This window comes from Giraffa tippelskirchi, chromosome 10 (genome assembly GCF_054371585.1).
Source record: "Giraffa tippelskirchi isolate mGirTip1 chromosome 10, T2T-mGirTip1v1.2.pri, whole genome shotgun sequence".
In the NCBI taxonomy this organism is placed as follows: Eukaryota; Metazoa; Chordata; class Mammalia; order Artiodactyla; family Giraffidae; genus Giraffa; species Giraffa tippelskirchi.
In genome coordinates this window covers 32,889,441-32,915,134 of record NC_137284.1, presented here as the reverse complement: position 1 = coordinate 32,915,134, position 25,694 = coordinate 32,889,441, and the positions used below count along the sequence as shown (strand labels likewise).

The window sequence follows — 25,694 nt, the reverse complement described above, 5'->3', positions numbered from 1 at the left end:
TTATACAAGATTTGGATCCAGGACATGAAATGCAGAAATATTTCCAACTTGATATCCAGTCCCCAAATCATGGTTAGGATCATACTCCGTTTCAGCAAGAAAGAGCCTGAGCAGTTGTTATTCTAGCTCCTGAAAGACTTGCGGAAGGTGAAACAGGGTTGGAGGTTGAAGCCAAGTCCACCTACAACCAAATTCCTCTGCCGAATTTATGATTAACTTCTCTATTCTAAGGGCTTCCCTGGTAACTCAGATGGTAAAGAATCTGCCTGCAATGCGGGAGATCTGTGTTCGATCCCTGGTTTGGGAAGATGCCCTGGAGGAGGGCATAGCAACCCGCTCCTAGAGACTGAGGAGTTTCACGGAAAGGGAGGGGGTATTGTAACAGGGCCCAGGTCGGCACAGAAATTGACTCAGGACGGTTAGCGCAAGACTGTTAGCGCGAGACTTGAAGCACGGAGGCTAGAGGTCCCGCCCCACCAATAGTCAGCCGGGTGGGAGTGGTCCTCCGGTGAAGAGTGCAGTGAGAGAGTTTGTGGCCTTCTCCCAGGGGCTCTCTAGGCCCTCTGGCCTCAGGCCGGCAGGTGAGCCGGCGGGGAGGCCGCAGAGAGGGGCAGAGGGCTGTGTCCTGCACAGCTCCACCCAGAGCTCTCCTCACGGCCACAGGGCCCCGGCACTGAAGTAGCTGCGACCTTTCCCCCGTCTCCACTTCCACGACCTAATGGCGGCGGCATCTCCATGGGTCACAGTCCACAGAGCCCTTGGCAACTAGAGTTTGTGGACACTGCCGTTAAGGTAACAACTTCACCCAACTTCAGTCTCTCTGTTGAAGTTTCAAAGATTGGTACAGCTTAGATCAGTTGTGTACGCCTGAAAAAGGGAGCGTCGCTCAGTCGTGTCTGACTCTCTGTGACCCCATGGACTAGATAGTCCATGGAATTCTCCAGGCCAGAATACTGGAGTGGGTAGCCTCCCTTTTCCAGGGGATCTTCCCAGAGACCGAAACCCAGGTCTCCCGCATTTCAGGCAGATTCTTTACCATCTGAGCCACAAGGGCAGCCCATCTAGGAGGTGGCTAGAATTCACAGCATTATTTCAGGTCCATCTCTCTGGTTGGGACTATTCTCAAGGAAGAGCAGTTGTTGCGAGCTGGGTATTAACCTGATTTACATTTGCTACAGGTACTCCTATTGATCCAGTTAATTCTCTCCAGTTTAAGTAAGCCATCTGAGGGCTGGCTGCATCCTGGGCACCTGACTCCTTCAGTGATGGCGGCTGGGCAGGGTCTGAGGCCCTGGGCACCCCCAGCTGAGATCCGCCTCCTCAGCCAGGCCTCTGCACTGGAGAGAGGACCCAGCCTGCTTGCTGGATGAACACTCCCAGGTGGGGTAACCAGCCAGCACAGGGTCCCCCTCCTCTTAGCCAGGGCCTGGACCTCAGACAAGTAGACTGTTTCCATATTTTGGTTATTATAAATAGTGCTACAGTGAACATGGAAGCATGGATATCTCAACAAGATACTGATTTTATTTCCTCTGGACTCACACCAAAGTGGGATTGTTGGATCACATGTAGTTCTATTTTTAATTTTTTGAGGAACTTCCATATTGTTTCCCATAATGACTTCACCAACAGTGCACAAGGGTTTCTTTTTTTAGCCACAGCCTCACCAACTTTTGCTATCTTTTGTTTTTTGATAACAGCTATCCTAACGTGTGTAAGGTACTAACTCACTGTGGTTTTGATTTTTATTTCTCTGATGATGAGTAATGTTGAGCAGCTTTTCATTTAACTGTTGGCCATTTGTATATCTTGTTTTGAGAAATGTCTTTTCAGGTCCTTTGCCCATTTTGTGAATCAGGTTATTTGGAGTTTTTTTGCTATTGAGTATTTGAATTCCTTGTGTATTTTGAGCATTGACTCCTTATCAGATACATGGTTTGCAAATGTTCTCATTCATTCTGTAGGTTGTCCCTTCACTCAGCTTTGATGTGCAGGAATGTTCTCCCCATTCTGTAGGTAAGCATTCATGGCAAACCCTGCAGTATTGTGAATTTAGCATTTGAAACGGGGCTTAGGTGATATACTTTCCATGAATAAAACCATACACAATCAGGTGTATGAATCAGTATCACAGAAGGGGAAGAAATATTCCAAGAGAATTCTCCTTTGGCCATTCTGAGGTATTCTGATAGGCTTACAGTGTTATCTGTGTGGATATTAGCTGGCTGACAGACCAGAGATTGTGTTTGATCTTGGGATTACAAAGATGAGAAAATACACAGTTCCTGTCCCTATTAAGGCTACATCTAAAAATAAAACAAAAACATATATAAATTATGCCCTATAAAAGATACATGGTACAGCTGTACACTCTGTAAAAGAACAGACTAGAAGTCTAATTTACATAAGTGGGTCAGAGTTAGTCTGGTTTAAAGTGACATTAGAGTTCAGATGTAAAAACTGTGTTTAATTTAGCCAGACAGAGATTGGAGCAAAAGTGTTCTAGGCACAGAAAATCATGTAAACAAAGGCCCTAAGAAGACAGAGGTGGGAATAGTTACCCACTCCAGTATTCTTGCCTGGAGACTCTCGTGGACAGAGGAGGCTGGTGGGCTGCAGTCCATGGGATTACAAAGAGTCAGAAATTACTGAGCAACTGAGCACAAGAACTCAAGACTTGAAATTTTCAAATAACTGTATTACCTAAAGTAGATCTCAAATTTGATGATCATGGAATAGATAAGACATATAAAAAGAGACTAAATTATGTATGACCTTTCAAAGTCAGTGAGTTTAAAATTTTTCCTATCAACAGCAAAGAATCACAGAAACAAGGTGAATAGAGGAATTACAGTAAAGGATGTAGGTCACAGCCTGTTTATTTAAACTTTCTAAGGGCTTCATTTCCTTATTTGTAAAAATCAAATGACATGTGTTTATTTCATTGCATTGTTAAAAACAAACTAATATAGGAAATGTTTATAGAATTATGCTTACCACATAATCATAATTATTTTAGATATTTTATAATAATAGAATATTATTTTATGTTTATCAAAGACTTTAATTTTAATGATGATTGATAAATAGCTAATAAAGTAATATCAAGGATAACTCTAAGTTTCTAGCGTGAGAATCACCCAGGTAGATGGATGAGTCAAGCATAGATATGTTGGAAGTCAGACAAGTGATATGGAATGAGGTCTAACTTTGGTATTCATTGAAATATGGATGATGTTTGAAATGTGAGTGAGATTTCATAGGGAGAGAATGTACAGTAAGAAAACAGTAAGGCCAACACTGAAAGCTAGTGCAACACCAAAATTAAGGAACAACTGGGAGAGGAAGAGATTGTCAGAAGACTGAGCTAAGAGACGGGTGAGGAAAGACAGAAAATGAAGCTAAGAGAACAGAATGTTCCAAGAAGGTGGGCATGGCCATCTGTCCTAAATGATATCAGATGAAACCTGAACAATATCTGCTGGATTCAGCACCAGGTGATGACTGGTGACAGTAAAAAATGGTGAGAGGAAAAGCACATTTTAGGGATCAAAGAGTGAAAGGAGGGTACAGACGGGGGCAGTGTCTGCAGAAACATTGTTAGAGAATCTTGGCTCTGGAGAAGGTTAAGGAATTGGGTAGTTGAAAAGAGTTTTGCGATGAAGAGAAGGCTTGATTAAGAAGACAATAGAATATTTGAAATATTTCATTATTTGATATTTTTTCAAACCACAAACTTAAATATTAATATATACCTACTTGTAACAAATAAAGCAGATTGTCACCCCACATCTATTTGTCCTCAGCCTTCACTCACTCACACAGATATCTAACCAGTTTTAGCAGGGTGGTATGAACCTTTTCCTGGGTTCATACAGATATGTACAAGAACATATACCCATATGGGGAAGATATTAAGACTTGCTTTGTTCAGTTCAGTTCAGTCCAGTCGCTCAGTTGTGTCCAACTCTTTGCAACACCATGAACTGCAGCACACCAGGCCTCCCTGTCCATCACTAACTTCTGGAGTCTACCCAAACCCATGTCCATTGAGTCAGTGATGCCATCCAGCCATCTCATCCTCTGTGGTCCCCTTCTCCTCCTGCCCCCAATTCTTCCCAGCATTAGGGTCTTTTCCAATGAGTCAACTCTTCGCATGAGGTGGCCAAAGTATTGGAGTTTCAGCTTCAACATCAGTCCTTCTAATGAACACCCAGGACTGATCTCCTTTAGGATGGACTGGTTGGATCTGCTTGCAGTCCAAGGGACTCTCAAGAGTCTTCTCCAACACCACAGTTCAAAAGCATCAATTCTTCTGCGCTCAGCTTTCTTTATAGTCCAACTCTCACATCCACACATGACCACTGGAAAAACCAAAGCCTTGACTAGACAGACCTTTGTTACAAAGTGATGTCTCTGCTTTTTAAGACTTGCTTTGTTTTTTTCCTAAATGGAATCATACCATATACATGTGTTTCCAATTCCTTTGAACAATATGTTGCCTCTAGAAATGAATAAATATGAAGGTTTTTTGTAGTTTGTTTATACTGATATGTAAATATATATTTCATTTTGTAAGTAGATTATCATATTCAATATAAATAAGAGGGTTTTGTTTTTTCACAGAGTTTTTTGTTGTTGTTGTTGTTGCCACTTCTTTTCCAGCCCTGACCCATCTGTCCACAAAACTCTTACTTACAGCTTTTACAGGTTTGTTTACCACTGAGTGCTTATTATATCACATTTTTCTTCATCCTCAAATAATCTTTTCTACCTTTTATTTACTGTAACATGTTTATCTGTTTCCTGTAAGAAAACATGCAGATATTTAAAAATAAAACATAAAGACCTTAGTAACATATTTATTTTTCCTTAAGAGATGTCTGTCCTCACCTGCAATCTTAGGTGGTTCAAAACAGAATTAAAAAAAAAAGGAAAGGCTATATACCTTTAATAAATAAATATGTGGAGTTCAAAAATCATAATGCAATTTAATTTATGTGAAGAATTTCAAAATACTATGCCTCTCCCTGCCAACCAGTTTAACTAAAGAATATATAGCAGCTTCCCAGAGAGATCATTTCATCTGACTCAAGTGTTCTCCTCTGGAGTAGAATAAAATAGCTATGTGATAACCAAGAGTAACACTGAACTGCGTCTTAAAATGGGAAATGAATGGTTCTATTAGGGCCAAATGAATCTGCCAAAGGAATTTATGCAGAATGTGTTTTAGATTTAGAATTTGCATGCCATGCTAGTTTTTATCGCTATTAATATGCTATTATGAAGCTGGAAACTTGATGTTTTAATGTACCTCCTGATAGTGAATTAGTCAACACATAAAATGCTTTTGACGTAGCATCCCAATTTTCCAGTTGAAATCTTTGGATCCCAAGGTGATTAAATGACTCAGATCAGGTATTTCAATTGTTGTACTTTACTCCTCTGCAACTTTCTTCATAGGGGTGCATGTACTTTGGAGTATCTACTGTGTTCCATGCTCTGAATTTGAAAGGTGTTTTGTGCATGTGACCAGAAGTACGTCTTATCATTACATGAGATAGTTATAATTTGCCCCCAGTTTAAAGGCAAAGAAACTAAGACTTGGGAATTTTGCAAAAGGAGGTAAGAGCTGCTATTTGGCAAAGCTATAATTGTGAGCATCAGTCTGTGGGAGGCCAACAGCTGGAACCTTTCTAGCGGGTCACGCTGCATCTTTCAGATCCATGTCTATGGCCTGGCTCAGGAACTTGGTTCGATCTGCATTAAACCAAGTTTATATATGAGCAATGACAAATTTTAAGAATATTTGAAATATTAACAACGTATTAACCAGAGACATATTAATACATCTTTAGTTACCTGAATGTTATTGATCAGAGTGTTTCAATATTCACTTAAACAACAAATTTCCAGCCACCGGCGTTAGTTTCTGCAAAAATCCTGAAGTCAATAATGTGTTAAGCATCGGGCATACATTTGTTTCATATTTCACTAAAGTTCCTTAGAATATGTAAAATTATTCATGTTTTACATAAATAAAAACTTGACTATGATTGACCTGGAGGGTAGGGAATAAAACAGAATGATTATGTCTACATTTGTCTCTTTCTGAAAACCAAGTACTAAGTTACCATTCTCTATCTGTTCTGCTGTTCTGTTATCTATTCCACGCTCCTCCCCGAAAGTATTTTGGTGCTTACTATATACTTACTTTGGGCTTTCCCAGTGGCTCAGTGGCAGAGAATCTGCCTGCAATGTAGGAGCCATGGGAGACAGGTTTGATCCCTGGGTCAGGAAGATTCCCTGGAGGAGGGCATGGCAACCCACTTCAGTATTCTTGTCCAGAGAATCCCACGGACAGAGGAACCTGGCAAGCTACAGTCCATAGGGTTGCAAAGAATCGGACATGACTGAAGCAACTTAGCATCCACACATATACTTATTTTACTCTAAACATTAATACTTATTTCTTATCCTCATTGCATATAATCTCAATAGTGGCTGCAAGTCTGTTAGTGGCTTCTCATTCCAGGCAAAGAATAAGGAAGCATGGTCTATGGGTGTTATGTTTTATAAACAGGTTAAAGGTTTAACTTGGCCATACAATCAAATATACACTTTTTTTTGTGGAGGTAGCATATATCATGATGGCCCAGATTACATTAGTTGAAGAAAGTCCCCTGCTAAGGCCAAGAATGGGGCAGGGAAATACATTCCATCTATTGGGAGACATGGCAAGTCACATTTAACAGGATGTGCAAGTAATCATGTTATATGTAATAAAGTGGATAGACTATATAATCTACCATATTTCTAAAAGCATAACTAAATCTCAGCATTTCTGGCTGGATTTTGAAACCCCTATAATCTGGATACACCTTATCAACTCACTGGTAGTTACTGTCTAAAATAATCCATCTGCTCAGCCCACACTATATTGTTATCTACCTCTTACTGTTCATGCTGTTGCCTCCACCTTGGATATTTTCTTCCTTTTTCCCCTACTTCAGTACATTTCAGGGACTTCCTAGTGGCTCAGAATGTAAAGAATATGTGTGCAATGCAGGAGACCTGGGTTCAGTCTTTGGGTGGGGAAGATCCCCTGGATAAGGGAATGGCTACCAACTCCAGTATTCTTGCCTGGAGAATTTCGTGGACAGAGGAACCTGGCAGGCTACAGTCCATGGGGTCTCAAAGAGTTGGACATGACCGAACGACTTTTACTTTCAATATATTTCACTTAATCTTTCTTACCATCCTATTCAGTCACATTGTAAGATGTGAATGGGCTTTAACAATGGAGTATGGGAGAAGTGATGTTTTCCACCACCAAGTCAGGCCATAAAATACTCTGAATGATGTCATGTTAAAACTTGCAATGTCGTAAGACAAAAGGAGCCTGGATCCTTGAGGACCAAATTGGATAAAGGCAGCCAGGGAAAGCAGCCTGACCCTAACAAAGAAGTGTACTCACCATCCACACACATGCATACAGTACACATGTGCACACACACACACACACACACACATACACAATGAGGCAGAGCTAAAATGCCAATGAGAAAAAATAAAATTCTAAAAATAATTTATTAAACCTGAAGTATAAAGAAAAGAAATAACACAGAAAAGAAGAAGCAAGTAGAAATATTATAGACTAAAACCCAAACAGAATAATAATTATATTGATAACATGACATAGATGATCCTGCTAGATTAAAAAAAAATCAGGAGACAACTATATGCAAGTTACATGAAAGATATGTTAAATCTATAGATACATATAGTGTGAAAGTAATACAAAGATACAAAATGATATATCATGCAAATACTAAACATACAAAAGCCAATATAGCTATACTATATGAGGCAAAGTAGACTGGGATGCATGGACTATTACAAGAGATAGAGGGTTGTTTTATAATGTTAAACATCATTATATCAACTTGCAGCTTTGATGTAACTGCATAATATTAAATGTCAACTTATCACACCATAATAATCCTGAATATGTATGGATCTGTAACAAAATAGTATATTTGCTATTGTTGTTCAGTCACCAAATCATGCCTGACTCTTTGCAACCCCATCGTCACGCCAGGCTTCTCTGTTGCACGCCATCTCCCAGAGTTTGCACAAGTTCATGTCCAGTGATTGGTGATGCCATCCAACCATCTCACCCTTGGTCGTCCTCTTCTCCTCTGCCTTCAGTCTTTCCCAGTATAAGAGTCTTTTCCAGTGAGTCAGTTCTTTGCATCAAGTGGCCAGAGTATTGTAGTTTCACCTTCAGGATCAGTACTTGCAATGAGTATTCAGAGTTGATTTCCTTTAAGATTGACTGGTTTGATCTCCTTGATCAAACTCAAGGGACACTCAAGAGTCTTCTCCAACACCACAGTTCGAAAGCATCATTCTTTGGTGCTCTGCCTTCTTTATTGTCCGGCTCTCACAGCCACACATGACTACTGGAAAGACTATAGCCTTGAGTATACTGACCTTTGTTGGCAAAATGATGTATTTGCTTTTTAACACACTGTCTAGGTTTGTCATAGCTTTCTTGCCCAGAAGCAATTGTCTTCTAATTTCATGACTGCAGTCATGATCCACAGTGATTTTAGAGCCCAAGAAGAGGAAATCTGTCATTGCTTCCACATTTTCTCCTTCTATTTGCCATGAAGTGATGGGACCAGATGCCACAATCTTAGTTTTTTTAATATTGAATTTTAAGCCAGTTTTTTCACTCTCCTCCTTCACCCTCATCAAGAGGGTTTTTAGTTCCTCTTTGCTTTCTGCCATTAGAGTGGTATCATCCACATAACTGAGGTTTAAAATAGTATACCCATGAACCAAAAATTGATGGAATCAAAAGGAGAAAGAAATGAAAAAATTCAGTGAGTTGGAGATTTTAGCTTTGTTCTCAAGTGATGATAGAACAAACAGATAAGCTTATTGTTAAAGCCTCAGGCACTCAGTTTCACTCCAAAGTACAGGGAGAAAAAAAGGTGGTGAGGAATCTACATTTCCTAGAAGTTGAGCATATCACCGTCATTTACATTCAGCTGGTTAGCATTTAGTCACATGGGCACACCTAGCTACAAGAGGATCTTGTTCTTTATTCCTGATGGCTCTGCATATATGCATGATATAGATATAAATATTTTTACATATGGACTTCCCTGGTGGTTCAATGGTAAAGAATCCACCTGCAATACAGGAGATGGAGGAGATACTGGTTCAGTCCCAGAATTGGAAAGATTCCCTGGAGAAAGAGATGTATTCCACTCCAGTATTCCTGCCTGGAGAGTCCCAAGGACAGAGGAGACTGTTGGACCACAGTCCATGGGATCACAAAGATTTAGACATGACTGAGCAACTAAGTACACAGGTACATAGATATAGATGTATATAAAGGTATAGATATGTGTATGTATGCCCATTAGTGTGTGTGTGTTGTGTGCATAATAGAATTGATACACATATAACCAGAGAAGAAGGCAAATCATGTGCCAGTTCATTGTCTCTACCAGAAGAGTGATCCACAAATTATGTAGTTTGTATTTGAAAAAATGTGTATGTGCTCACTTACAAAACAAAAATGCTAAGTTTAATAGAATAAAGGTAAGTTTGTCCTCTAGGTAAAGATAATATGCAACTTCCTGAGCAAAAAAATCTTAGTCTGTTTTCATTAATGAGCATAGCTTCAAAGATACTAAATAAAATATAAATTGAATGTAACGGTGCTCAAAATAATGATATTAAAATATTTATCCTAGGAATATAAGAATGGTTTATTTAATGGACTATAAGAATGGTGATATAGTTAAAAATAAACAGAAATGAGAACATGAGATGAAAAGAAAAAAGTATAATTTTCAGATAATGTATACACAGTAGATGCAAGTAAATATAAGAACGTCTAAAAAGTATACTAATGAGAGAGTTCATTAAGATAACCTAAACAAAGGACCTCCATGGTGGTCTCTGCTACCCCTGCAGGGAGCACAGGTTTGATCCTTGGTGGGGAAGTTCCATCCACATCCTGTAGCCAAAAAGAAAAAAAAAAAAGAGAGAGATTGCTTAAGACCACAATAAAAATTAATTAGAGAGATAAAATTACAAATGCATAAAATATAAAGTGCAAAGAAGTAAATGTAAGAAATATGTATGACATGTTAAAAAATTCTTAAAAATATATTAAAGTCTATAAAAGAAAGCTGGAATAAGTACAATTATGTATAACAGCTGGAGAACTCAAATAATGAGGATATCCAGAAAAATCAAAATTTAATTCAATCAATTTCAATGAAAATTCTCAACAGGGTGTTTAGTAAGCCATAATATATTTCTAAATTGTAAATGAAAGAGAAAGTGTCCTAGAACTGCAAAGACACTTTTGACATTACTTCACCGGACACCAATTTTTCTTATAAAGCTATAAGCAATGCAAACAAAATTGGCACAGGGAGAAACACTTAGAAAAAGACCAAAAAGTTCAGCAACATACCCACTGCATATGTGAACTTGATATCTATTATAAATTGCTTTACAATCAACAGCAACAGATTGGATGACTCCATAAATTAGGTTGGGAAAATTCATTTTTCATTTCATAAATATTGTACACCACTTTCTCATAAAACTTATATTATTATTTTTAAGGAAAAGCATAGGTAATGAGTTTAGAATGTCTGAGATGTAAAGAGTTACTTAAACAAGGCAGTTTAATAAAACATAAATCACAAAAGATAAGATTGACAATTCCAAGTACCTCAAAATATAATATTTAAAGTAAAACAAAACAAAAAGATAGCAATGAAAATGGTATTTTTAGAAAAGGAAGAACTGATTCCAGAATTATATTTGCAATCTATAGGGGATTTTTCAAAATCCTATAAAATATTTTAAAATTAACAACTGAATAAAAATGAGGACCAAGGGTAGGAACATGTAATGCGCAAAAGAAGCAATCTTATTTCCCTAAAAATAATCAACCACACTGGATAACTAGGAAATGCAAGGAAAGTGATCAACTGTGCCAAGTTGTAGAAAGCTTTTATAAGAAAAGGACTGAGCATTGATCTTTGATCTACAATAATTAATCATTGGGAATCTTGATATGAGTAGAATTGGGCACGAGTGTTATGGGTAAAAATCTGGTTGGTGTAAGTTCAAGAGAAAATTAAAGAAGAAAAAAGAAACAAGATTATTTGTTAAGAGAACAAGTTAGTAGGACAGTGAATGAAGAAAAATGTGAGCTCAAGAGAGCTTTGCAACTTTGTTTTTTGAATTATAGTATGTTTGTATTAATAAAGGAAATATTAATTAATAAAAGAAAAAGAATATGTAAAAAGCAGGAGAAAAGAGTTGGTTGTGTTGTGTCCTAGGTTGGAGCTGAGTGTCTGTGGAAAGGTGTCTTAGAAAGAAAGGCACTGGATTTATTTCCCAGGAGAGGAGGTAGAGATGGTACTGTGGTATATATGCAAGCACGTGAGCAGAATTTATAATAGGATTGTGGGGAAATTCTCTTTGTAATTGCTTTCATTTTCTCAGGGAAATAGGAAGAAACATCATTAGCTGAGAATTAACTTATTCGAAGTTTGAGAAAAGACAGGAAAGTACTAAAGAGTCATAGAATAGCAGGGGAGAATGAATGGAATAGGAACACTAACAGGATTGTTAGCTTGAAATAACTGTTTAATTGAATTCATACATTTACCAGTCATAAATTTACATTTTTCAACTTATATTGAAAACTTATATTACATTTTTCAACTTCAGTTTAGTTGCTCAGTTGTGTCCAATTCTTTGTGACCCCATGGACCACAGGATGCCAGGCTTCCCTGTCCATCACCAACTCCCAGAGCTTGCTCAAACTCATGTCCATTGAGTCGGTGATGTTGTCCAACCATCTCATCCTTTGTCGTCCCCTTCTTCACCTACCTTCAATCTTTCCCAACATCAGGGTCTTTTCCAATGAGTCAGTTCTTCGCATCAGGTGGCCAAAGTATTGGAGTTTCAGCTTTAGCATCAGTCTTTCCAATGAACACTCGGGACTGATTTCCTTTAGGATTGACAGGTTTGGTCTTCTTGCAGTCCAAGGGACTCTCAGGAGTCTTCTCCAACACCACAATTCAAAAGCATCAATTCTTTGGTGCTCAACTTTCTTAATAGTCCAACTCTCACATCCATACATGACTACTGGTAAACCATAGCTTTGACTAGATGGACCTTTGTCAGCAAAGTAATGTCTCTGCTTTTTAATATACTGTCTAGGTTTGTCGTAGCTTTTCTTCCAAGAAGCAAGTGTCTTTTAATTTCATGGCTTCAGTCACCATCTGCACTGATTTTAGCCCCCAAGAAAATAGTCTCTTACTGTTTCCATTGTTTCCCAGTCTGTTTGCCATGAAGTGATAGGACCAGATGCCATGATCTTAGTCTTTTGAATGTTGAGTTTTCAGCCAGCTTTTTCAGTATCCTCTTTCACTTTCATCAAGAGGTTGCTCAATTCCTCTTCACTTTCTGCCATAAGGGTGGCGTCATCTGCATATCTGAGGTTATTGATATTTCTCCCGACAATCTTGATTCCAGCTTGTGGTTCATCCAGCCTAGCATTTTGCATGATGTACTCTGCATAGAAATTAAATAAGCAGAGTAACAATATACAGCCTTGACCTACTCCTTTCCCAATTTGGAACCAGTCCATTGTTCCATGTCTGGTTCTAACTGTTGCTTCTTGACCTGAATAGAGATTTCTTAGGAGGCAGGTAAGGTGGTATGGTATTCCTGTCTGTTTAAGAACTTTCCACAGTTTGTTGTAATCCACACATTAAAAGGCTTTGGCATAGTCAATAAAGCAGAAGTAGATGTTTTTCTGAACGCTCTTGCTTTTTTGATGATCCAGCAGATTTTGGCAACTTGATCCCTGGTTCCTCTACCTTTTCTAAATCCAGCTTGAACATCCAGAAGTTCTCAGTTCACGTACTGTTGAAGCCTTGCTTGGAGAATTTTGAACATTACTTTGCTAGCATGTATATTGAATTATAGTAATAATAAACTGAGACCAATTACATAATCTAAAACCATTTCATCTGTGCAGATATTTGCACAGAATAGGGCGAGGGATGGACAGAACAAATGCTGAGCTTATGACAGACTAGTGCAATTAAATAGAAGAAAGGCAGGCTGGTTGAGCATGAATTCAAGTGTGCGATGGCAATGCTGGTTGGTGAAATGTAACTGTGTAAGGGGGAAATGACAGAATGAGGAGGATGGGAATCACTGACAAAGTAAATGAGCTAGAGAACAATTGTCAATAAGAATAGGGCTCAAAACCACAGTTGAGTGAGAAAAAGGGTTGTGGTATTATGTTTTGGCATCTTGAGAGGACTAATATAGAGACAATAAAATCCCTTTTGCTCATGAGCATACTAAAGCATTTCTATTACTGGCATAAAAGTGCTTTATAAGTAATAGCTATGACTTTAAATGACCTGATGCCGTAAATTAGAGTACTTGAGTGATGAGTACATGGACGTTGGCAACAATGTCGTAAAATCCTGAAAACCTTGAAATACTTAATGAAAGAATAAAAGATATAACTCATTTTGGCAGAATATAAATTTGACACAGACAAGATTAAGACAGGATGACAAGCTGGAAGCTGATTTCACTAATGCTTATGAGCTGTGATTGAGATTCAGCTAGAAAAGTCGCAGAAGACAATGAGAAGAATGTGATCCAAGGAAAAGTTTGCATATAAAAATGACAGGGAGAGCAAGGAGGGGAGGATCATACCCAGGTTGCAGATCCCTGTGTAGATAGTGGTATCATTAATTGAAGTAGGTCCTCTTCACAGCAGATTTCTTCAAGGAAGATGATGCCTTCTGCTCTTACATATTTCCATTTCAAACTCACAATTAAGAATGAGCAGAAAGAATTCCCCTTGTACACCCTGTGATTGTAGTTTTACTATTAACTTTGAACTACCACAAGTACAGGTTATAGAACACATGAGTGATATGTTCACAAATTGGACAGAAGCACATGTTTAAGAGAGATGAGCGCTCTTGACAAGTTTTAGAGGATGGGAAGATTCATAAGGAGATGAACCTTAGACAGTCCATAAGGACAATGATATTCTCAGTACAGTTGCGAGCCGTTAAAGTTCCTGCTGTGGAAGTGATGTTTAGTCTAAATTTGTCAGGTAAGTTTTCCAAGATCACAGCAAAAGACAGTCTTTGAGTCACTTCCATAGCATAAATTAGATGAATGGACTAGTGGAAACAACTGCTCAATGTCTGCATGTAGGTGCTAAGTTGCTCAGTCGTGTCCCACTCTTTGTGACCCCATGGACTGGAGCCGGCCAGCCTCCTCTGTCCAGGGGATTCTCCAGACAAGAATAGTGGAATGGGTTGCCATGCCCTCCTCCAGGGGATCTTCCCAACCTAGGGATCGAACCCAGGTCCCTGATCTCTCCAGCATTACAAGGCGAGTTCTTTACCACTAGCCCCGCCTGGGAAGCCCAGTGTGGACCTAATGTTTATTTTTTAATGAAAAACAGATAGCAACAGATTTTATATTTCCCTAAATGTGTTTTTAAGTTTATAATAGTTACTGGAAAATTTTTAAGATTGCAAAAGTAACTACAAGTATTTGCTTGGCCATGCCTGTTTTTGGAATGAGCCATTGCATACAGGAGGAGCAAGGGATGAAAAATGAGTTGAGAGGAGTGAAGATTCTGTGGAAGGAAAGCCATCAGAAAAGGATTTTTCTGTGCTTTGGCCAAAGTCATTTCTTAGTGTATATTTGGATGAATTCAGCATCTGCATTCGACAAATGGAGAAGAAAGACATTGTCTCAAAAGATAGAATAGTAATTATAACTCTGTGTATTAATTTCAGTAAGCCTTCTATAATTTTGGGTTTCCCTGGTAGTTCAGCTGGTAAAGAATCTGCCTGCAATGCAGGAGACGCCAGTTCAATTCCTGTCTGTAATTTTGATGTTTTAAATATTTAGGCAAGAATGTGAACACAGGCATTATAAATACCTATTAGTGAAGAAAAGTTTATTTTTTTCCCCTATGAAATGTAGTATGTTGCTATATTGATTATATTATCATTGACTAAGTCATAAACTATTAATTTAATTTATAATTTATCTTGTTAAATTACCTAGAATCTTGAGTCTTTAAGCAAATACAAATTTTACCATCTTTTGTATAATTTTTTTAAACCATAATTAAAGGCATGACAGCCCAATTTGGCCATTATAAGTTATTAGTCTGGCATAAAAATTACTACATGGTTACTTCATTATTAAAGTGAAATTAAAAATAATAGATATCATTTACAAACTGGATGTTTTAGTGATGAGAACATTTATTGGTTCTCTCCTATTATATTAGACTCTATAAAAGTCTAAAATGTGCACCACTCCCATCAGGAACTTCTAATATAATTTCTAAGCTTCATGATTTTATTTTTTATGTTGTTCCTGGAGTTGATTAAGTTGATTATTAAAATTAAATATTTATACACATATTTATTTAATGGAATCCACATCACATGGTTTGTTCTTTTCCCTGGGAGCAAGACCGACCTGATATATAAGCAGAAGAGACAGCCACTGGCTGCAATAGCTTCAATGATGTCAAAAATTATTCAGCTTTTCCTTCCCTCAAGCACCCAACTGAAATGCTCAGATAGTAATATTACCAATTTATTTTCTTTTAAAACAAACTTCACACATATGTTAGCCTACTCGAACCCTCAAAATTACACTGTGAAATACTAGGAGGGGAAAGGATTAAACCCAAGTCAATGCAAAAACAAAATTCATAAGCCAGAGAGTTAGGGTTCTAATATAACTAGCAAAAAATATCGAAACCAGGATACAAACCTTCATCTTATTCCTGATTCTGTTTTTTTCACTTGAAGTATACTAAAAAATTTTTAGAGGAACTCATAATAATTAATGACTTTATTATATAAAAACTGGTACAACTAGCTGAAGAAAAACACATTTTAAGTGAGTTAAAAGCCTTAATATAAATGCTTAGCAGTGAGGGGAATGTTTAGTTAGGTAAACAGCTCATCTTGCTAGAAATGAAACATACTAATCAAATTAACAGGAAAATTGAAACCACACACGTTTAGTCAGAAGATATTTTTAAGAAAAATGTTCAGTTCTGTTTAGATTGTGTTGAATATGGTACATGGATATATTCCTGAGAGAATTGTCTGTTGGCAAAACTTTGAAAAAGCAGTTAGTAATATTTGTATATTTACAGCATCTTCAAATATACCCTGAACAAATAATTCAAAAGTAAAGAAAGTCCATGTTCATGAGTGTAGTACTAGTGACAATGGTTAGATATTGGAAGTAGTAACAGTGTTCAAAATGGAGACATAGTAAATTAAATTATTTGTAGTCTATGATGTAATATGCTTTTATTTAAATTGTAACTAGATACTGTGAGGCAGCATAGAAGTGTTTATGTGCATGTTTATTAGGATTGCCACATTACAACATTATATTCAAGAATTCTATTAAAATGTGGAAAGAAGATTAGTATTTCTGTCGTGGTGCCTTAGGAGCTAAGTCAAGTCCGACTCTTTGCGACCCCATGGACTATAACCTGCCAGGCTCCTCTGTCAATGGGATTTTCCAGGCAAGAATATTGGAGTGGGTTGCCATTTCCTTCTCCAGAGAATCTTCCTAACCCAGGAATCGAACTTGGATCTCCTGCATTGCAGACAGATTCTTTACCGACTGAGCTACAAGGGAAGCCAGTATTTCTGTTAGTGGGGTTATATGTTTTTTTTCTCCTATTTTTCCAACAGCTACATGTGATAAAATGTTGAAAAGGAAGGTCAATAGATAGAATAATAAACTACATTACAATCAAGCTAAAACCTGAGTTTCCTTGTTTAAATTTCAATGTCAAAACATCATGCAATTTGGACACTCCTGCCTCATAGAAGGGCTTTCCAGGTGTCTCAGTTGTAAAGAATCCACCTGTCAATGCAGGAGATGCAGGTTCGATCCCTGGGTCAGAAAGACCCCCTGGAGGAGGAAATGGCAACCCATTCCAGAGTCAGACACGGCTGACTAACTGAGCACGCCTGCAACGCATGCCTCATACAGATTTCCTTAGTTTATCTGGTGTGTTCCATTCCTCCTGCCACCACCCTGAAGCAGGCCACTACCATCTTTTACTTTGATTATCATAACAACCTCCAGGATAGACAGCTGTTCCCTCCCTTTCCAAGGTCAATTCTAACCTTTTTCCCCTGTGTATTCTGCTTTCCTACAACAGAGAAATTGTTTTCCATTCTCACATGGATCGTGCTTTTTTCAGCTCTGAGCACTTTTCCTATGTCTCCTCTTTTCCAGAGTCTCCTCTTTTTCCTGTCACTGCTAACACTTCCGAACTCACTTAAACATCAACTGCTCCTTCCAAAGGTTGGCTCCCCTCTCCTTTCCAATTTTACGTTTTGGAGTGTTTGAAGATTCAATTTTTGGCTCTTTTCAATCTTTCCTCTCTTTTTAGCCAATTTCCCCCCAGTTTTGTAGTTTTCACTTTTATCTAAATTTTAATGACCCCCAAATTATCTCCAGCCCCAACTTCTCACTAAAGCCACAGACTTAGCATATCACTGCCTCCTTAACATAGCACTATATAATAGGCTTTGTTACTTTTTCATTTTCAGATAGAACTCGTGATTACCTGCCCATCATCACAATGCCACTCCCCTCTTACTTTCATTTATCTGTGTAGGTGACATCATGGTTTACCCAGTTGCTCATTCCAAAAACCTAGGTGACATTCTTCTATCTTTGCTTTCCCTAACAACCAATGGTGAATCTATCAACAAATCAGTGTTTTGTTCTAACTTCAAAACATACCCCAATTTGATCAGTTCTTGCCAGATCCATTGTCATCACTCTATTCCAAGCCATTAACCTTTTTTTCCTTGTCTAATGCAGTAGCCTTCTAAATCATCTCCCTGTTTCCCCGCTTGTCTGCTCCCTGTGTAGTCTCCATGTTACTGAGGGGCTTTATTTTTTTCCCCATTAATCAATTTTATTCTGTGGGGTATTACCATTTTTGTTTCGAATATGTTCATTGTATCAACATTTTTGGGAAATAAGGAAGGATACCTGATTAGGTATCAGGAAGAGATATCAGTAACTCTTACTGGTTATTTTATAACTGATTAAAAAATGCAATTTTTTGTTATTACCTATGCTGCCTTTAGACTGCTTTTCGAGTTCCTAACAAAATTGAGTAGAAGGGGCATAGTTCCCCACGCATGCATAGCACCCCAGCTATCAACATCAAAACCACAACAGTACATTTGTTGCATTTGTAATTGAGAGACTTCTTTTAAAAAGGTAAATTTGATCACTTTACCCACCAGGTTCAAACCTGTTAATGACTTCCCATCACACTTGGATCAAAATCGGGAACTCATTTTAGACCCAGTTATCTCCCTGATCTCACCTCACCCCACTCACTCTCAGGTCACTGTGCTCCAGCAATAAGGCTCTTGCTGTTCCTAGCGCCCACCAAGCTCTTGTCTGTTTCAAAAGCCTTTAATACTTGATGCTTTCTCTGCCTGGAATTCTATCTCCCTAGATCCTCACCGGTCTCATTGCTTTATGTCATTCTAGTCTCTATTAGAATACCACTTCCTCAGATTCTCCTTGTCTCAGCTCTCTTAAAAAAAGGACCTTAGTCCCATGTCATTAAACTTTATTTTCTTCATAGGATCAATATGCACACCTCTTGAAGGCAGCTTTTTGATTTTGTTCATTGATAAATCTCCAGCACTCACTAGTGCCCCTAGCATATAGAAGGTGCTCGACAAATATGGCAAAAGTGAACAAGAAGTTTTATGATTATAAATTACATTACTTATTTGTATAATAATTGCTTATCTGCTTCATGAGAATGCAAGCTCTATCTTGTTCACATGTGTATTCCTTGTGCCTGGAACAATAGCATATAGTGGTCTCTCAAAAAATAGTTCTTAAAATAATGAATAAAAGACCTTTATTGGTAAATTCCTTTAATCCTAAAATTAAAGGTATTTTAACTTAACCTCTTTCTATTGACATATAATTAAACATTTTTAAACTAGATATCAGCTTTAAAACCTATATTGATAATACATTGGGAAAAAATTGAGGAAAAATCTGTTGAGGTTTTTGACTGCTTTCTAGTTCTCATGCAAAGACATACTGAAAGAGACTTTGAACTCGAAATAGCTGCTCCATACCATGTTTGCCAATTGTCTTTGATTATATCATATGCTATTCATTTTTTAAATTTAGACTTACCACAGTTCCTTACCAGAGAATAACTTACTATTTATTATAACCGAGGGATTTTATGATTTATTATAACTGGGAGACTTCAAAATGCTGAATTGTATAATTGAAGTTATAAGAAGTTTCTACAAGTCAAAGTAATGAAATTTAACATTTCTGTGCTTCCCTATTTCAAGTGTTTGTCACTATTTTCAAATCCAGTGATCTATTTGAATCATTGGCGACCTATGTACTTAACTTTTTAAAGCTTTAAAAATAAATTTTTATTGTGAGTGTCCATTGACTATAGCATACTAAATAATAGTTTTTATATCTGTATAAATTATAATGAATGAGTACACTTTTCCTTTTATAAAAGTAAAATTATACATAAGATCAGTTCAGTTGCTCAGCTGTGTCCAACTCTTTGCAACCCCATGGACTGCAGGATGCCAGGCTGCCCTGTCTATCATGAACTCCCGGAGCTTACTCAAACTCATGTCCATTGAGTTGGTGATGCCGTCCAACCATCTCATCCTCTGTCATCCCCTTCTCCTCCCACCTTCAATCTTTCCCAACATCAGGATCTTTTCAAATGAGTCAGTTATTCGCATCGGGTGGACAAAATATTGGAGTTTTAGCTTCAGCATCAGTCCTTCCAATGAATATTCAGGACCGATCTCCTTTAGGCTGAACTGGGTGGATCTCCTTGCAGTCCAAGGGACTTTCAAGAGTCTTCTCCAACACCACAGTTCAAAAACATCAATTCTTTGGCACTCAGCTTTCTTTATAGTCTAATTCTCACATCCATACATGACTACTGGTAAGCCATAGCTTTGACTAGACGGACCTTTGTCAGCAAAGTAATGTCTCTGCTTTTTAATACGCTGCTTAGGTTGGTCATAACTTTTATTAAGAGGAGCAAGTGTCTTAATTTAATGGCTGCAATCTCCATCTGCAGTGATTTTGGAGCCCCCAAAAATAGTCTGTCACTGTTTCCATTGTTTCCCCATGTATTTGCCATGAAGTGATGGGACTGGATGCCATGATCTTAGTTTTCTGAATGTTGAGTTTTAAGCCAACTTTTCCACTCTCCTCTTTCACTTTTATCAAGAGGCTCTTTAGTTCTCGCTTTTTGCCATAAGAGTGGTGTCATCTGCATATCTGAAGTTATTGATATTTCTCCTGGAAATCTTGATTCCAGCTTGTGCTTCATCCAGCCCAGCATTTAGCATGATGTACTCTGCATTTAAGTTAAATAAGCAGGGTGATAATATACAGCCTTGACGTACTCCTTTCCCAATTTGGAAGCAGTCTGTTGTTCCATGTCCAGTTCTAGCTGTTGCTTCCTGACCTGCATACAGATTTCTCAAGAGACAGGTCAGGTTGTCTGGTATTCCCATCTCTTTAAGAATTTTCCACAGTTTGTTGTGATCCACACAGTCCAAGGCTTTGATGTAGTTAATAAAGCAGAAGCAGATGTTTTTCTGGAACTCTCTTGCTTTTTCGGTGATCCAGCGGATGTTGGCAATTTGATCTCTGGTTCCTCTACCTTTTCTAAATCCAGCTTGAACATCTGGAAGTTCACGGTTCACGTACTGTTGAAGCCTGGCTTGGAGAATTTTGAGCATTACTTTACTAGCATGTGAGATGAGTGCAATTGTGCAGTAGTTTGAGCATTTTTGGCATTGCCTTTCTTTGGGATTGGGATGAAAACTGACCTTTTCCAGTCCTGTGGCCACTGCTGAGTTTTCCAAATTTGCTGACATACTGAGTGCAGCACTTTCACGGCATCATCTTTTAAGATTTGAAATAGCTCAACTGGAATTCCATCACCTCCACTAGCTTTGTTCGTAGTGATGCTTCCTAAGGCTCACTTGACTTGGCACTCCAGGATGTCTGACTCAGTGAGTTATCACAGCATCGTGGTTATCTGGGTCATGAAGATCTTTTTTGTATAGTTCTGTGTATTCTTGCCATCTCTTCTTAATATCTTCTGCTTCTGTTAGTTATACATAGATAAACATTATAATCAGATATTAGACATGTTGTACAAGTTTGAAATAATATTTTTCTTTTTCTTTTTTTCCTTGACTGTGGCCTGCAGCATGTTGGGCCTTATTTCCCCCAACAGAGAAAGAACCTATACCCGCTGTGTTGGAGTCTCAACCACTACACCACTGGGGAGGTCCTTGAAACAATATTGCTTAAATTAATGTGCTTCAAGTTTTCATAGTTGTGTCAGTGTCTACCTAACTGCATCAGTGAATGTTTTTACTGAGGTGATTTTACCACAGGTTCAAATATACTGTAAGAACATATATTTGCACACTTGACTGCAAAGCAGACAAATAGATTATAAATGAGTCCTGTTTGACTATCATGGCAGTAGAAACAACTAATTGTATATCTAATTATTTTGGTGGCTTCAGGAACAGAATGAGCACCTGAAAATCAAGTTTTAGACTCTGACAGAATTTGGAATATAGCACATTTCTTCATGTCTTACGAAAAGCAAGGAGTTGACTTCAGACTGAAAAAATTTTCATAGATAGAAGCACCTAAATTCTAAATTGGCTTCAAGACTTGTTTAGGCCAGATATGTTGTTGTTTTTGTTCAGTCACTAAGTCATGACTCTTTTGGCACCCCATGAACTGTAGCCTGCCAGGCTCCCCTGTCCATGGGATTTTCCAAGGAAGAAAACCGGAGTGAGTTGCTATTTCCTTCTCTAAGGGATCTTCCTGGACCAGGGATCGAACCATGTCTCTTGAATTGGCAGGTGAATTCTTCACTGCTGAGCCACCAGGGAATCCCTAAGACCAGATAACCAGTCCAGTAAGTTGTGTAAATAAATGATCTACAGGCAGTGAGAAAGCTGCTCTCCGGCTCCCTCTTTCCTGATCTTTGTGATGAGGCCCCCTCCTGCTACTGCTCCGAATGTGACGCAGCGTGGTCATGCACTAGCGCTGTGTCAAGGCACAGTGAGCGATTTTATCTGCTCTGTACTGTGCAGACCCGATGTCACCTGTCACAAGCAAACAAGCAGCTATTTGTTTTCTCTTCTGCTGCCTCTTGACATGTTTTTATATTCACATTATTGCACTTAATATTGTGCACAGAAAGTGCTCAAAACTTATTTTTTAAAATTATCAGTCTACAATAGCATTGTCTTCCTATCCTGAGACTCTTTGAAGGTCCCTGTCACACAGCAGTTACGCACTAAATACTTGGATAAATTCCATTTCTTTACTGGAATATACTTTATCTGGAGAAAGAAAAAAAATTCTATGTTTTAAAAAGTACCTTTGAGAAAAGCTTATTAGCTGTCACCTTAGAATATAATAATGTATGTGGTACAAATGAAACAAGTAGGGCAGATATATTTAGTTTGTTTGGACTTTAAAGTGAAAAGCACATGTACCTTTCTGCATAGCAGGCTGAAAATGCATGGCTTTGCTATAATCCAATTAGAGAAAAATACATATATCCTTATAAAACCAAGACTTTTAAAACTATTTTAAATTAATGTTTACCAATGAGAATGTAGGATGGATTTGATTCTGTTGAGGATACAATTTATTATTATATTTCAGTTAATGGTGACTTTACTTGTTCCTCATTTGTCACACAAGGAGATATTTTCAATATTCAGTAAATTGATGTGTATGTTAGTGCTTTGGAAGCTGGTTTGATTGATATTGAGTGTTTTATTGTTATAACAATATAATGCCATTTTCTATGAATATTTGAAAAGGACTAATATGGTAAATAACCAAATAAAGGTAATCAAGATGGAATATTCTAGTTATGCTTTAAATCTCTTTTACAATTAGATATAATCTTTATATTTTATATTTCTAACTGTAGTAAATACATCCTTGGTTACAAATATTGTATACCTTGAAAACTATAAAAGACTTTAGAGATGATATGATATTTAATATTATCCTCTTTGTATGATTTGAAAGATAATCTATGATTTTTTTTCCTTTTATTTAGTGCCTACGGATACTAAACATTTAATGGATACCTAGGACTAGAGAAGGCAATGGCACCCCACTCCAGTACTGTTGTCTGGAAAATCCCATGGATGAAGGAGCCTGGTAGGCTTCAGTCCATGGGGTCGCTAAGAGTCGGACACGACTGAACGACTTCACTTTCACTTTTCACTTTCATGCATTGGAGAAGGAAATGGCAACCCACTCCAGTGTTCTTGCCTGGAGAATCCTAAGGACAAGGGAGCCTGGTGGGCTGCTGTCTCTGGGGTCGCACAGAGTCGGACAAGACTGAAGTGACTTAGCAGTAGCAGTAGCAGTAGGACTAGAGATTAAAAAAATAGCATTTATTGGATACAAATGCCTAACATAGTAGGCAAAATAGACATGTAAATGTATGTGTGTATTTCTGTTAACAGCGCATTAAATATGTTGCATTTATTAACTTTTAGCCAATAACAAGTGAAAATTTAGGGGTTTAAGTATTATGCCCACTATCACAAAAGGTATCAAACTGGTAGAGCTAGAGGTATACATACATAAACATATACACCTGCACATACATGCACATATACATACACCAAAAAATTCTGAGGAAAATATACTCTGTTCTTCTCTAACTGCACTTCTCTGATCATTTTCAGATAGGCTTGCTAATATCTCTTACTAGAAACAGTGGGTGCAGAGCAAGTCTTCTCTGACCCATTTTTGAAAGTATGAGAATCAAGGGGTTCACTTAAGGGGGATATCAGCAAAGAGGTTTTAGGTTAGAAAACCTAGCAATGACAGACAACTATTTTCAAATAGGAAATTCTGTTAGAATTCTGGTACCTAGCATGATAAGCTTTGTGTCCATGGGGAAAATTTACTGCTAAGGTCCACATGGTCAAGCCAGTATATCCAAATCTAGTTGTAGGAAATGCAATCACAGAAAGGCAATCTGAAGTAAAGATATAAGAAAAATGCAAAGACATCAGTGCCCAAAAGCAAAGGTCAATGTATGGCAAAAACCACTACAACATTGTAAAGTAATTAGCCCCCAACTAAAATAAATAAATTTATTAAAAAAATAAAAATTAAAAAAAAAAGCAAAGGTCCATTTGTTTAGAGACATACAATATATCACCTGTTGTTACAAAATGGAATATTTGTTTGAGGGGGTATTTGTGAACAAAGAAATTTAGAATTCTTCAGAGCTATTTTATAGCCCACTTTTTCATAAGGAACATTAACCATTCCCAATATGCAGAATCTTTAAAGAAGTAGCAGATTAAAGAAAGTTAAAATTAAAAAAGAGGAGGGAAAAAGGATGAGGAAAATATATATACTCTGTACTTCTCATCTAACTACACTTCTCAGATCATTTTCAGATAGGCTTGTTAATCCCTTGTACTAGAAATAGTGGGTGTAAAACAAGCCTTCTCTGATGCATTTTTTATAACGAACCCATCATCTGAGAAGAAGGAAGTCCCAACATCAAAGAAAAAGAGCAGGAGCAAGGCTCAGTGGGTCATTTATTATTTTTTATTTCCTCAAATGGTTGTTTAGCTCCTGCTATTGCCAGACAGTTTGCTAGACCCTGGAGATATGAGAGTAAACACAAGGGAGAGTCCTGACAAAAGGAAACAGGACTCCATCTCATCTTATTTACATAGCCTTTGAGATACCATTCTCGCTGCCATTTTTATTTGAAAGAAAATACTCTGAAATTGTAAGGCAGATTACTTTAAGGAGTAATTGCTATTTGCAACAAGATGAGTCTGAATTTTCTGAATGCATTATATTATCAAGAAATGCAAAAATAAATCAAATTTTGAGGCTAATGTTTGATCTGTCATTCATAACACTATTTCAAATTTGTGTCTACCTTAATATATTCCTCATTTTTCCGTCTACTCATCTTTAAAATATTTTTATTTATTTATTTATTTTTAGGCTGCGCTGAGTCTTCGTTGTCGTGTGGGCTTTTCTCTAGTTGCAGTGAGCAGGGGCTACTCTCTAGTAGTGTTGCTCAGGCTTCTCATTGGGGTGCCTTCTCTTGTTGTGGAGCCCTGGTTCTAGGGCGAGTGGGCTTCAGTAGATGTGACATGTGGCCTCAGTAATTGTGGCTCCTGGGCTCTTGAGCACAGGCTCAGTAGATTTGGCACATGGGCTTACTTGGCCTATGGCATGTGGGAGTTTCCTGGATCAGGGATCAAACCCACATCTCTTGAATTGACAGGTGGCTGTTTTTACCAGTGAGCCTCCAGGGAAGCCCATCTACTAATTTTTGAGAAGTAAATGTTATAAATTTAGCCTGATATTAACAATGATGAGACTTTTATCTTTTTTTATTTTGCATTTCTTTATGTGATTTTTCTCCAGGACCGAAGTGTCCATTGACT

General features: G+C 37.7%; 1 long non-coding RNA gene across 1 annotated transcript in view; it reads left to right on the top strand.

Annotated features, from left to right (window-relative positions):
* Positions 1–507: 507 nt before the first annotated feature.
* The window catches only part of LOC145524754 (uncharacterized), a 464,757-nt gene continuing 439,570 nt past the window's right edge, over positions 508–25,694 (top strand). The window contains exon 1 of the long non-coding RNA XR_014067803.1: positions 508–792. This is a non-coding gene — a long non-coding RNA (uncharacterized LOC145524754). The remainder of the gene's footprint in view (positions 793–25,694) is intronic.